At 38.1% G+C, this 14,285-nt stretch overlaps 2 pseudogenes; one reads left to right on the top strand and one right to left on the bottom strand.

Annotated features, from left to right (window-relative positions):
• The first annotated feature begins 3,989 nt into the window (after window positions 1-3,989).
• LOC147442826 (uncharacterized) lies at window positions 3,990-5,436 on the top strand (annotated as a pseudogene).
• A 202-nt stretch (window positions 5,437-5,638) lies between these two features.
• On the bottom strand, window positions 5,639-11,913 carry LOC147442825 (uncharacterized; annotated as a pseudogene).
• Window positions 11,914-14,285: the final 2,372 nt, after the last annotated feature.

The raw sequence follows: 14,285 nt of genomic DNA, 5'->3' as shown, positions 1-14,285 counted from the left end.
GATGCTCACTATGATGGCTTGTTGGATAGCCGCATCCAAAGAGACAAAGGAAGAGAGTGGACCCAAATGGATGGATTTACATCAACAACCGCATTCAAAGAGGCACACACAAGAGATTAGAGAGAGAGAGAGAGAGAGAGAGAGAGAGAGAGAGAGAGAGAGAGAGAGAGAGAGTACACACGATATACGTGGTTCACCCAATGTGGGCTACGTCCACGGGAAAGCATCCACTCAATGGCTTTAGCACTTCAAAAGAAGAAGTAGTTTACAAAGGGATTAAACCCTTAATAGAGCTCCCGCCTTGCTTCACTCTCACCACCTCACACTCACCTTGTTGCATCAACTTCACACTATGAAATGTGTGTAGAAATGGCCTCCTTTTATAGGCCAAAAAGGCTGCCCTCTCTTATGAGAGGCAGCCATGTGTAGCCGCCCTTGTGCGAATAAGTCCAAATCGGACCCTCCAATCCGCCCATGTGTGGCCGCCCTTGAGAAGACAAGTCCGCTTTTGGATCATCACGAGCCACAATGGCCTGGACCCAAGGAACCCAAGAAGAAGATAGGAACTTACCCAAACCCTATAGAGTAGATCAAGTGAGTCAGTGACTTTGGAAGAGGAGACCCAAAGGGATCTAGATCCAACACCTAGTCACATCCAGATTACAAATACAGTGTTTCCTACACGAAATCAACCTCACAAAGCTCTACCCATACCTAGTGTCATCCAAGAAGAGCGTGACTCAATATTTATTTTGACTCTAGGTATTTATTTTACTTATTTGACAAACCTTGGGTAGGGCAATTTGCTAAGGTGAGTATATAAACACACCTAACCCCCATTTGAAAATATACTAATTCATTGTCAAGGTTGGTTGGTTTAGATCTCTCTCTCTCTCTCTCTCTCTCTCTCTCTCTCCTTCCTTGGTTTAGTGCTTCCGCATCATCAACTTTGACATCGTATTAGGGCCTTGGAGGATAATATCAACCATTGAGAAGTCTTGAAAAACCGTTGTTGTACCTAGCATTTTTCCAAGTCCTTAGCAACTTTTTTAAAATGATGGTGGAGATTGGCTTGTTGGTGCCCGTGTGTCGATTGCGTGCTATCGTGCCTAAAGGATATTTTTGTCATTAGCTTTTTAAAATGTTGGTAGAAAAATTCGTCCATCGAAAGGCTCACACCCTACTTTGCCTTGCGTTTTTATATGTAGTAGTAGCACCACTTGGCATCGACAACTAGGTGACCCACCCCCATCCCCTTGTTGTTCGAAACGTTTCTCCCATCAATCCTTGACGGTGACAAACCCCTTAATAGCAACAACGACACCCCCCCCCCCCCCCCTTGGTGACCTAGCACTTTCAATCGCTATGAGCAGAGAGTGGTGGGCGGCATAGGGCAGCGGTTGGTGGGCATTGACATAGTCTGGGTGGATTGGATGGAAGGGATTTTGGAGCCCTTGTGTGCAAAATTTTGTGAAGCGGCTTGGAATCGTGCGGCCCTTTTGAAGTGCGAGAAGGTAAACAAGTTTTCTCCAGATCTTGTACCTGCAACATGGCCCCCCTTTGCTTGAGCACTAGCGACAATTGAAGCGGCAATAATTATGCTCATTGGAATATGATCATGTGACTTTGGTTCTCGTGGAAAGGCTTATGGGATATAGTCAACACCTTGGAGCGGCATCCTACGACGCATATGAACAACAGTCATGCAGACTTTGAGGACTACCAATGGTATGTGATTCAAACTCGTTGAAATGATTGATCGAGATTCTAGGATGCAAGCGATCACCTTTCTTGGAAAATCATTTGCCATCAACTTTCCAATTGAAAGTTCCATGTAGTATTTTCTTATGAAGGCTACGGTTATTTGTGATCATCTATCAGCTATTGGTACTCATGGAATTGCTTGAGGAGTATGAAACGGTGTCTAGGACACCACGGGTACAAATCATGAAGGACAAGCTGGAATTTGATGATCTCATACCTTTTCTCATTGAGGACGAAGCCTTGTTAGTCACTCATTGCAAAATTCTAGTTTTTGACAAAGGTGGTGAAGCACTTGCTTCTTTGGATTCCAAAAAGAAGTCCACTAGACATTGTTACAATTGTGGAAAGCGTGGCCATTTGTCTAAAGATTGCAGATCCAAAGGCAAAGATAAAATCTCTACAAAGGACAAAGTCAAAGGCAAGCATGATGAGTAAAACAGTGATAATGAATCATGGAAGGACAATAAGGGGTCTACTTGTGTGACTACATTGGCAAGGACTCCAGCCTTCTAGTCAAGTGGATGACATTTCTGCCACTAGCTTCAGCCAGGGAGAGGCTTGTGAGTGGTAGAGAGGGGCAAGCAACGCTCCCTACAAATAATTTGGACCCATGTGTTGGAGTTAAAGTTATTGGTGTTTGAATTCATGGGTTAGAGTTCAATGCACATGCATCTAGCAACAAGGAACCAATTCATCATGTCTAAAACACTATGGATGTGCGTGCCAATCCATTGTTGTTGGTTGGATTATGGATAGGATGGGTTTCAAAATTCATGATCTAGGAAACTTTGGATGTGATGTGTTCACATTTCACAAATCACTTCAAAAATGGGGATTCTTGGATGTAGTGTGGTCTACAATTCAATTTTCTATGAGGCAACTCGTGCTCAACATGGCATTCTTCTCAAGTGACGCGTTGATAATAGCAAATTCGAGATGATCCAGAATGACAGCTATTTCTGGAGTGTCCATGATAGCTTCTTCATCAACTTCGTCTCACTACTTATGTCCACTACAAGCTCTAAAGGGGGTGTTAGAGAGTTGATAGCATCTCAAGTGAATAGCCCTATGTGATCCTAATATTTAATTTGTCTTTAGATATTATTTTACTTGTCAAATCTTTGGTAGGGCAATTTGCGAAGGTGAGCATTAGGGGATTTTTGGGGTCTCTTCTGAGCCCTCTAAGAAGATCCAACTCAGCCAAACACTTGAATAAAAAATATTTTTAAATAGATACTTCTATATTAATCTAAATTAAGTAAAAAAATATGTGTAAATCAAAGTATATTTTAAGATGTATCTTTGCGTAGAGTTTTTTGCAAAACCAATAACGGCCTATATCTTTTCATCATTACTTCAAGCTTAAAAAAAATTTTATGCGGAAAAATATCAAAATGGCATCAAGTCAAAAGTTAAATTTAAGCTTCTATAGTAATTGTTACCAAACATCTTCTTCCTTCTTTACTTTTGCAATGGAGAAATGTTTCATATAGTTCTCAGTGCAAACTTCATATTGAAATAGATGAAGAATACGAGCCTTTACAAAAAAGAAACAAAGTCCGTGATCTTACATCCGATCAGAACACCAATTGAGATGTTTGGGTCATCATAATCTAGATTTATGGTGTGATGGGAGTATATGTCCAATTGATTCTTGCACATTTTTCAACTCCTAATTTTAGGTATCCTACATCTCTTTTACAATTCATTGCCTTTACGACTAGTGTTGCCATTTGTTGGAGACATCAAAGAAAGTAATTGCTTTGAATAAGAGATTGATTGAATAAAATTCTATTTTAAATCAAATTCCTCTTTTGAGCAATCAGAAAGTCAATTCCTTGACTGAGACTATTTCTGAACTGGAAAGAGATTTGAAAAAATATCGTATTAAGAATACTCCTTTGGGATTGAGACAAAGATGTAGAACAATTTTGAATATTGAAACGTTAAAAGGTGGAGGTGGTGAAATTAAAAGAAGAATTGGAGCCATAAAGTAAATTATAATTCTTTTGCATTATTTCTTTTGCAAGCTAAAACAAAATGTTTGGATAGTTTCTTTGTTTTAAATTTCTTAAAATATAGCATGCTTCATGTACTTTGTTTCACCTTGTAGAGATATGGTGTATCTTGGAAAATAAAATATTGTTCCATGATTGTACTTTGTTTTACTTTGTAGAGATATGATGGAAAAGATATGATTGTACTTTGTTTTACTTTGTAGAGATATGATGCATCGTGGAAAAGAAAACATTGATCCAGGCAAAGGACACTTATTCTTCTTTGATCTCACCATCTATTGCCCAGGAGCTTATTGATTCTTCCAAATTCAAGAAGGTGAAACAAAAAGTTATCCATGAGTTCATTAATGAAGTAGAGGTGAGTATTTTAAGCATTTAAAAGGTCATTGGTGACAGTGGTATAAGCAGAGTGGGTTACTCACGAATTTTTAAAGAGGTAAAAAGTAGATTTAAAGATAAGAAAATATCTTCATCTATATTGTCTACCCTTGCTAGAATGAAAAAGTTAAGAAGAATGCTCAACTTAAAAGTTACAGACTTTTTGGGTCCTCCCGTACACATTCAAGAGACTTTTCTACAAACAAGAGAGTGGTGCACTTCAACAAGTTCAACATCATATTTGTTGCCTTAGAGAATCTTCAACAGCAAATGGTCCATTTCTATCAAATAAATCCCAAGGAAGTAGACAACAAAATTATTTTTGTGATCGAGTTCGATGAATGTGAAATGCTAAAGCAAAAAAAGACTGAGCGGACGAGAATCACACTCATAAATTGAGCACTAAAGAAACAATTTTCTATGATTACAAATGGTAGCCCACATAAAGAGAAAGAGGGATATTTTGGTGTGGAATCAGAAAATTATATTTGGTGGCTTGGATTATTTGTGGTAAAAAAAACAGAGCGATATTTCTTCATATATCACACTTTTGAGACCTTAGTGGCTGTGAATAATGGTTATTGTAGGTTGATAAGGAAGATCGTGATATTTTATACTGAGCATTTCATCAAACCCAAATACCAACAATTCTTTTGAAACAAACAACAGGAAAACTTTTGCATGTAAAGGGTGTTGGTAGTTTTTTGATTGAAGGCATATGGCAAGTGATCTCAAAATATTGGAATGCATGTATAACATCTCGAAGGAGGCTCTTTCAAAATATCCTTGTTATTTTGTAATCAATCAATAGATTATTTGAATCATTGAAGCCAATTTACAAAAACCTACAAGGGATCTTCAAGATTCAAACTTTTAACTTGTTTTGAACATCCCACTATCACATGTACATGTTTGTATATTACATGCATTGTGCATAATTGTGGAGAAAATAATTTACTTGTATATCCAATTTGCATGGAAGCTTAAACATGAAAATGCAGCAAAAGAGGGTATTCAAAAAATCAACGAAGCTCTTTTTGGAATAGGACTTCATGGAGGTCATGTCAAAATCACAAACTTCTCTAAAAGATCAACAACATCACATGAAGTTCCATCAAAATCATCAATTGGTGGTATTAGAGCACATAGATTTGTATCAAACCATGGAAAGGTTTCAAACACCACAATTAGATTTAACATGTGGAAGGTTTTACATAATGCAGTAAAAGATCATGCTGCCACGGGTAAAGCAAGGAATCGTAAAGCAGAGGTATGAATATGCTTGGATGAAAATTTTCATATATTTGACAAAAAAACATGGACCCAAGAGGACAACTTAAAGTTGAGACTTGCACTCCAAGATTTTGGCAAGAGCATGCAAGAGGCTTGGTCATCTTTGAACTTAACACACTACATGGTATGTTTTTTTTTTGAGATAAGTACACAAACCACATGCCTATTGTAAACATTGATATAATTCATGTGTCTAACTCTAAGTGAGGGTCTTTGATAGTTTGTTTTGTTGAGAGAAACTCCCCTTTAGTAAGTTCACAATATTCCAACGCCTTATCAAAACATATTCTAAGAGCTATTGCTAAGTTGAAACATGTTTCATGTGATTGGAATGTAGATTCTTGCTCCACAAAGTCTTGATATTTCATTGGCTTATCATCAGTATCCACATTGAAATTCCATCCGCGAGCAAGAATAGAAAGTATTTCATCTTCTCTAAGATTAAAACCTCATTGAACATTAGTCAATACGGCATACTCATATTCATTGAGAGGGAAGGGAGAAAGAATAGACATGTACAATGTGTTCCACAGGCTTACTAAGCTTTTCAAAGACCCTGGTATCTGATCAAATTGCAAGATCAAGCTTTTCATACTTTTGTTCTTCTGTTAACATATTGAGCTCTTCTTCAAATTCAACATCTTCATTAAACTCTCCAATGATAGGACTATTATTCTCTTTATCTTCTAGCTCCCCTTCATCATCTCAAATCAAAAGCAAGTACACTAAGAAGCCCTCATTCTCTTAAGGAGTAGACACTTATGCTTGCACTTTGGACAATGAAAGGGAACAAGTTTTCTATTCTGAGGAATTGCAATACATTTTTTGTTTAGTCGTGAATTTGCTAACGACAAATATTTTATCAGATCTATTGCATGTACATATACTTCTCTAAGGTAGGTTATCTCTCTAACCTTCACCACTTGGTCATTATCTAAATCTTGCTCCTCTAGGAAAGATGAATGAAAGGATAATATTTTTGAGATATCAAGAGGAGTATTAAACATTTTGTAGTAGAGATCATACTTGTTAAGGGATTTGGTATCATAGACTAGCTATAAGAAAACTCTCTAGGTTCTCTATTTCTATCACAAAAACCAATAAAAGATTAATATGCAGCTTTTACTTTTTATCTATTTTTATAGCACAAAGTTACCTATTTTGGTTTCCTTTTTCTTGGGCTCTTCCAAATCATTATATATACTTGAGGACTTCTCTTTAAAAACATCATCTTGGTTTTCTTGCATAGCCATGGTATGTATCACAAATAAATAAAATAATTATTCTTTCTTTCTTAGCCAATACTAGAGGCTTAGAACCATATTATTAACCTTGATAAATGGATGATATTTAAACATCATTTTGGGACAAGGAATTTGGTCCACTTATTCAGATTTAAAGTTTTCACACAAAAAATGGTAAAAATAAGGCCCGAATTTACACAGTTGATGATAAACGCATGTTACATTTATGCTTAAATATTTCCTTGTGTTACATACTTTGCAAAATCTTTCATTGTAACTAATGTTACTGACTGAAAAATCCATTATTATATCCCAAATGTATACTATAACACTATAACCCATTTCACACCTCCCAAGCATATCCCAAAACCCATTTTGGATACATTACATATCCATAAGCCATGCACCCATCCAATACCTCTAATAATAGCTGATGGTACACTATTTTATCATGAGAGTAGATTTTAGTTTGGACGTATGTTTGTATTTTGAGAGTAAACTTACATATGTTCAAACTAAGGCATCTTGGTGGAGATGTAACAACACACCAAAACAATCTTTCTGTAATATTTCACACAAGAAAAAGATAGCAGTATATATATAGATAGATCCATGATAAACCCATATTCACCCTTAAAAGAAAGTGCAAGGTATAGACTCATGGTAGTCACCCAAATAATTAAGTTATGATCAACTCTATCATGCATAGTATTAATTACATTCTACGACGTCCCCATGGGGCTTCACCTGTTAGACATGTAAGTTACCACGTGAGTTCAAATGAATGGATTTTTTAATTGCCAAAATTTTAAAATTTTAACACGATTATATAGTAATAGAAGGGGTTTTTAATTGATTTTAGAGAAAAACCTTTAAGTTTTTGAAAAAAATTGGTCATTTTATTACCTTCAGCATGTAAATAAAAGGTTTTTTTAAATACCCTTTGAATGCACATTAAATGAATAGTTTCTTAAAGGTGCACCCCTCGAGGATGTCCCCACTAACATTGTCAATGCTCAATAGTGGATGTAGAACTAGGTACCCATATATTCTCTAGCTCCCATGTACACACACCACACACGGACACACCAGTATACATTAATACAAATATTTACATACTAAGTTTGTTTCATAACTCTAGAGAACACTCAAGCACAGTGAAGCCTAGTACTACAAGAAGCATTAGATAGGAAAAATAAGAACAAAACTGAGGTGCTTGATGGGATATGTACAACACCAAATAAAGAAATAATTATCACAATATTGGTGAGCCATCATGAGGACAAAAACTTTACAATGTCCGCTATACAACTTAAGACTATACTTAGACGACTCCACGATAAGCCCAAATTCACCCTTAAAGGAGAGTGTAAGGTATAGATTCATGATAGTCACCCACAAGACAATGCAATGATAAACTCTGTTATGCATTGTCATAAAATCTAATATCTAGCTAACCCAAATGAGTTTCTCATATTAAACTGATCATTTAATGTGGGAGAATAAATGGGAATAAGAGTTAGAGTAGAGGCATGTGCTTCTAGAACTATCTCAGGATGGGACCAAAAGGAGAGATGATTGCATCTCAATAGGGGTCCAAAAGGAGATTGTCTACCAAAGAGAAATGTGTAATAGTGCTTCTAGGCTTATCCCAGCACGGGACCAAGAGGAGAGATGGTTACATCTCAATAGGGGTCCAAAAGGAGATGGTCTACCAAAGAGAAATGCACAATAAGTGCTTCTAGATTTACCTCAACAAGGGACCAAGAGGAGAGATGGTTACATCTCAATAGGGGTCCAAGAGGAGGTAGTCTATCAAAGACCAATGTGAATCTAATGGATCTTAAAAGACCTTAGGGTTAGATTCATTAAAGACTTCCAAAGGTTAGTGTTAAAAGTCCTTAGACCTTAGGCAAGCTAGGGTTGTGCTTGAGGTGGGAACCCGGCCCAAGCTTGAGGTGCTTGTCATGTTTGGTGACTAAGGTGCTTGAGTGCTTGTCATGATTGATGAGCAAGGTGCTTGTTAAGGTGCTTGTCATGCTTGATGAGGAAGGTGCTTGAGAAGCTTCCCATGCATGGGGGATAAGGTGCTTGAGTCAAAAAGAGACCCTACAAAGGAGGGGGAAATCCCCAAACTTACAGGAATCTTTGACTTAACCTCCCACTCACCCAAAGGGCACCCCCTTTCTCAAGGGGCACATGGACACATGTCAAGCTCTCCCTATGCTTAGCCACATGGTGTGCTTGAATTCTATTGTCTTGGCTAAAGACGGGTCCAATGAGCTTCTAGTTCTATTCAACAAATATCTAGATATTTTCAAGTTCTCTCTCTCTAAGAGGTAAGGAGGACACTTGTCCTCCTAAGGCTACCCATGTTGCTTGAAATGCATTATGCATGTGATTGACTAGGCTTAGAGGGCTCCAATGAGCTTCAAGCTTGGGCTACAAGGAAGGGGTGTGCTTGGAGGTACACACTCTCTCATACACTCATTTTTCACACATTCTCACTTGGTAAAAGTGCAAGAACTCCATCTCCTTCTCCAAGCTTGTTGAGAAGTTGAGAGCCTACACCAACACTCTTGGCTATGGAATGAAAATCCAACCAAGAGCCATGCTTCAATGCTTAAGCTTTCCATCTTCTCCATCATCATTACTACGCTATTATGTATGCTAGCAAGAAGAAATATCATAAGTGAGGAACTATTTATTTCTCCTATGAGTGATTCTTCTTCCTCTTCCCTACCCTCATCCCCCGCTAGCTCTCTCCACCTTCGAAGGTGTTTATGGCCTTGGGACTGAGGCCGGTGGATGCTTAATGCTTTTACAAAAATTTATGTTATGCTCGTGATGCATGAATCTTTCCATCTTCATAGCATCACCAAGGTCACAAGGAACACAAAGATTGTATTATACCAAGTCTCTCTTTATGGGGAGAATCTATAATACAAAAGCCTATTGGAGGGGGGACCGGCTCCACATAAATCCGGTCCTCAATTGTTGTCAAGTTCTCTAATTCTCTCTCTCTCTCTCTCTCTCTCTCTCTCTCTCTCTCTCTCTCTCTCTCTCTCTCTCTCTCTCGCTCGCAAAAGTATTGTCCATGCCAAGTTAATTAAGTATAACGGTTATGTTTCTACCTCTAATTAAGTTCACCCTCTAGGTTCTCAAAGTAGTCTCACAAGAATGCTCTCTTTAATTCTCCTAATTCCGCTATTCTCAAAGTTCATAGGCCATTTCCATTACATTGGTATCAGAGCTATTGGTTTCTCTTTTCTTGATTAAGAAGAGAGGTCCTTAAGCTTTCCATAAAGGTTGGGCATGTTTATTGCAATAGGCTAAGTGGGACAGGGATCTATCATCTTGGTTGAGAAGGACTTAGTTCGAGGTACACCATTGGGAACTATAGTCTTAATAATGGAGTCTCTCGGGGCTTGCCTTTGGCCTAACCATTATTGAGCAATGTTAGACCCTCTCCACTAGTCTTTGCAATTAGCAATGTCTAAACCATGGGCGTGGTTGCTTGGGAACTAATTTTCAAATGTAAAGAAGAGTAGCGACTAAGGTTTTTGAGGGTACCAAAGCACAAAGTGATTTATACTTCAGTTTAATTAGCATGGCTGACAATAACTAAGAGAGTAGAATGAATATTGACGACTTTGATTTTGCACATGAAGGTGCTAATGATGATGCCCCCATGTTTGTTAATTATTTTGTGACTAGGATGCAACAAGCTATGGGAAACCCTGCTCTGCAAGCCAAAGTTACTCAACAACTTTGTACTTATGGGATTTCCCTTCCTCTCCAAGAGGAGAGAGAGTTTAGGAGGCCTTTTCATGAGACTCCCAAAAGAAGACTCTCTCCCATACAAGAGGAGGAATCCAAAGAACGAGAAAGTAATGAATCCCTAGACCCCGGCCTCGGCTAGTACCTCCCTAATATCTGTCGCGCCCAGTACTAGTGCCATTGGTACTTGTTTTCTCTTCTTGGGGTACACTGGTTGTCTCTGCCTTAGCTGGTTCAGCATTGGTAAATGCCACTAGAGATTGTGGACATTCATTGAAAACATGATCTTTAGATTTTCCCCTTGAGCACCAGGTTTCCATTCTCCGAATTGATTGTCTGGTCTGGCTGATTTCAGCAATCTGCTGGGCCATGTCATCAATCTTTCTGGACCAAGACCCCTTCTTAGCCTTTTCCTTTCTCTTTTAATCTAAGCTGCTGTCAGAGCTGCTGGAGGTCTCACTAGAATTGAAATTCTCAGTGGAAGAACTGCTACTGTTGGACCTCCTCTTCTTGTGACTTTTCTCCTTCTTAGCTTGTTGTTCAAGCTTCAGAGCTCTCTGCAATAAATCAGTAAATTTCTTTGTTCTTTGAGCTTCTTACTATTGTAAAACCCATTTAGAAACCATGCAACGTAGCCTCTTTTCTGATGGTGGTTCTTGCAGCACAGCTGCCTGGTTAACTCCTTGATCTTCTCTACATAACTTCTCACTGAAAACTTCCCTTGTCTAATCTTATGTAGCTCATAGAGGATGTCCTCATCACCCCTGTTGTCTGAATACTCCAATCTAAAAGCCTTGAGCAATTTGTTGTATAATCTGAGTTGGCAAGCCAGGTAATGGTAATACCATTTCCTTGCTGCATCTTTCAGTGCCTAAGGAAAATATTCTCCCCAGTCATCTTCATCAATATTCTTCAACTCAGCATACTGTTCAAAAGCTTGAATATGAACATCTTGATCATCTTTCTTTCCTCCTTTGAATGCTGGGAAAGAGATCTTTAATGAAGAAGTATAATCATGTCGGTCGGCATTGTCTCTGCTTCACCTTGGGAGCTGGACTTCGTCTTGAAGACTTCCTGTAGTGATCTGTGTTAGCATCCCAGTCAACTTCTTCTTTAGTTTCAATGTCTGTCTCTTCTCTGGATTTCCTACTAGAATTGTGATGATTGCCCTTGGCCTCAACTGCCTTGTGTGTGGACCGAGAACTCTTGGTTTTGCGTTCTTTCCGCTCAGCCCTTCTCCTCCTGGAATGAGTGAAGTGCTAAGAGTCCCTGACCTCGTCAGCATGACTGTGCTCCTCCTGAGCCTCAGTCTCACTCTCAGGGTACTTCTTGGGATCAGACTCTCTTTCTGATACCTGAGGAATAGGGTCGACGCGGTTGGAATTAGTGCCTAACCGGGTTGACGGTTTGCGACCACGTCTGGCTTTTGGCGCCATGTGTACAACTGAAAATTCTAACTGAGAGATAAGAGTTTTCTAGTCAAAGAGCAAACAACTCTAACCACCGTGATCATCAAAATGGATTGGAGCTGGTCTCTTCAGACAACTGATTTTAGTGTTAGAATTTAGAGCTACTGGCTATGTCATCAGTTTAGTTAGTGAAACTGGAACAGAGTACTGAACTGAAATAGGGAACTGAACTGGAATGTTATACTGAAACGAGAGGCATAACTGAAAGACTGGAAAGAGTATTTGCAGATTCAGATTAATATCTCAAGGATAACTAGTACATTGTATAATGGGTTTAAACTCAGATGATTATAGAAGCAATGATTACAGGGTGAAACTAGAGGCAAAGAGCTTATAAACCCAAAAATTCTTAGAAAGCTAAAGCCAAAAGACAAAAATTCAAGCAGCTAAGAAGCTGGTCCCAATTACAATGTAGTTGGTCCTATTTATAGCTCACAGGAGTTACTAAAGTAACTACCTACGGTAATTACTGCTAGTGTGATTGCTCCCGCTGTTCGGCCTTCTAAGCGGTAGTTCTTACCTGCTAGGATTGTCCTCGCCTTCTGCACACACATACACACACACACACACATTTTTATTCTCATACTCACCTTTAAATACCTCTTGAATCAGCACAAAAAGGAAAAAAGTGTTTTTTCAACCTCCCTCTTGCTCATATACTCACACACCTACACTCATGCATATATTTATGTACATAATCGTACATAAACGCTTTCCAACAAAAGAGCGACAGAAAATAAAATGGTGAAGAGTGACGAAGAGAAATGATATCAACTGGAAAGCTTGCGACTATGATCTCAAACAACACAGTGGAGCTGAAGAGTGGGTCCAAGTGGGCATCAAATTACAAGGGCGGCGGGCCGTCACCACTTCGTATCAACCTCGAACGATTCTGGTGACGTTAAAACTTGTATATACCTTTACCCTACCTATCATAATCTTCCTTTTTTGTTAAAAAAAAGACTAGAATCATCACATACACCACTCTCTAGACTAGGAATCTTGCACATAACTATAAGAGCCAAGAGTGTATTGAATGAAGTCTTTTCTCATTTAACACTAGAATGGTAACAGGACACTTTTATGTCCTTGGACACTTTTGTGTCCTTTTAGGTGACCATTTTTCTTGAATTATTTGAAGAGTATGAAAATGAATTTCTAGGTGCTATATATCCACAAAGTTGCCTTATGAGCTGAAAAAAACTTAGCATTTTTTTTAAAGTATCAATCTCACCATTAACCTTACTCTTGCACAACATTTTTGAACCTAAACTGTGTGAAAAAACGGGTCCTGTTTTTGGCTTTTTTTCAATTTTTGGCAACTATACCACTCTAAACTTCATGTTTGTGAGGTTTAGATGGCTAGAGGTTAGGCCTTCATAGTTCTCAACACGTTTTGATGCTTGTAGGGAGAGCTAAGTGTTAAAATTGAAAGTTATGACCAATTTACAAGAATTGTATAACCTTGTTTTTTTGGCCAAAAATAGCACTTTTATGATTTTTTTGGTGGCTTTCTTGATATCCAAATTCAATTTTGATTGTGTAAGTGTAATGTATAACATAAAGCTAATCTTCCTTGAGTTTTGGGGGACCTAATATGCTATATAGCATAGTATATGATGATGGTTGAGTTTTTTTGATCGCTGAAGAATACGATACATTTTAGAGTAGCAAGTATAACTTTATCAATATTGCTAGTTTCTTAGGCCAATTGTGTGTATTTTGTAGGTAGTAACCATATCTAATCATAGACTACAAACTTGGCTAGATATTCAATAGTTTCTATGGGTTTCTAAAGGTCATAATGCTAAACCCAGTTTTTTCATGTTTGCTGTATTTAGCACTTTATCATTGCCCCCAAAGTTCCAATTGTAAGAGATTCATTATCCTTTTGACATGCTCCATGGCTCCTTTTGAATCCAAAGGCCCAAAGGAAACTAAGAAAACATGTATATAGTATCTGTATTGAGCGTGACTATAGAAACTTTGATGATAGGTCCGCAGAATGGCAAAAATGCAACTTTTTTGTACCTATTTTTTTTGCCCAAAATAAAATTGGTGAGGTAAAATCAACCATATGTTTTGGTCACCAACCCACTGAAGTTAACGGGGCATTTTATCTCATGTCCTACAAAAATCCTCACTCTTATTTATATGCAATCAACCGTAAGAAATTGCTGTTTTGGGCAAATTGCACTGGTCCATCAACTTTGGAGGCTTGTAGTGACCAAGGGATGAGAAAAATTACAAGTTTCTCATTTTTTCCATATGTAGTAGTTATAAGCTCATGAAAGGATTTTCCAAAATGAGTGGATCTACTATGGTTTTGGAATTTTTTC

The sequence above is a fragment of the Adiantum capillus-veneris genome, chromosome 14, assembly GCF_014529385.1.
Source record: "Adiantum capillus-veneris isolate H3 chromosome 14, ASM1452938v2, whole genome shotgun sequence".
Lineage (NCBI taxonomy): Eukaryota > Viridiplantae > Streptophyta > Polypodiopsida > Polypodiales > Pteridaceae > Adiantum > Adiantum capillus-veneris.
This window is presented reverse-complemented; position numbering and strand designations above follow the sequence as displayed.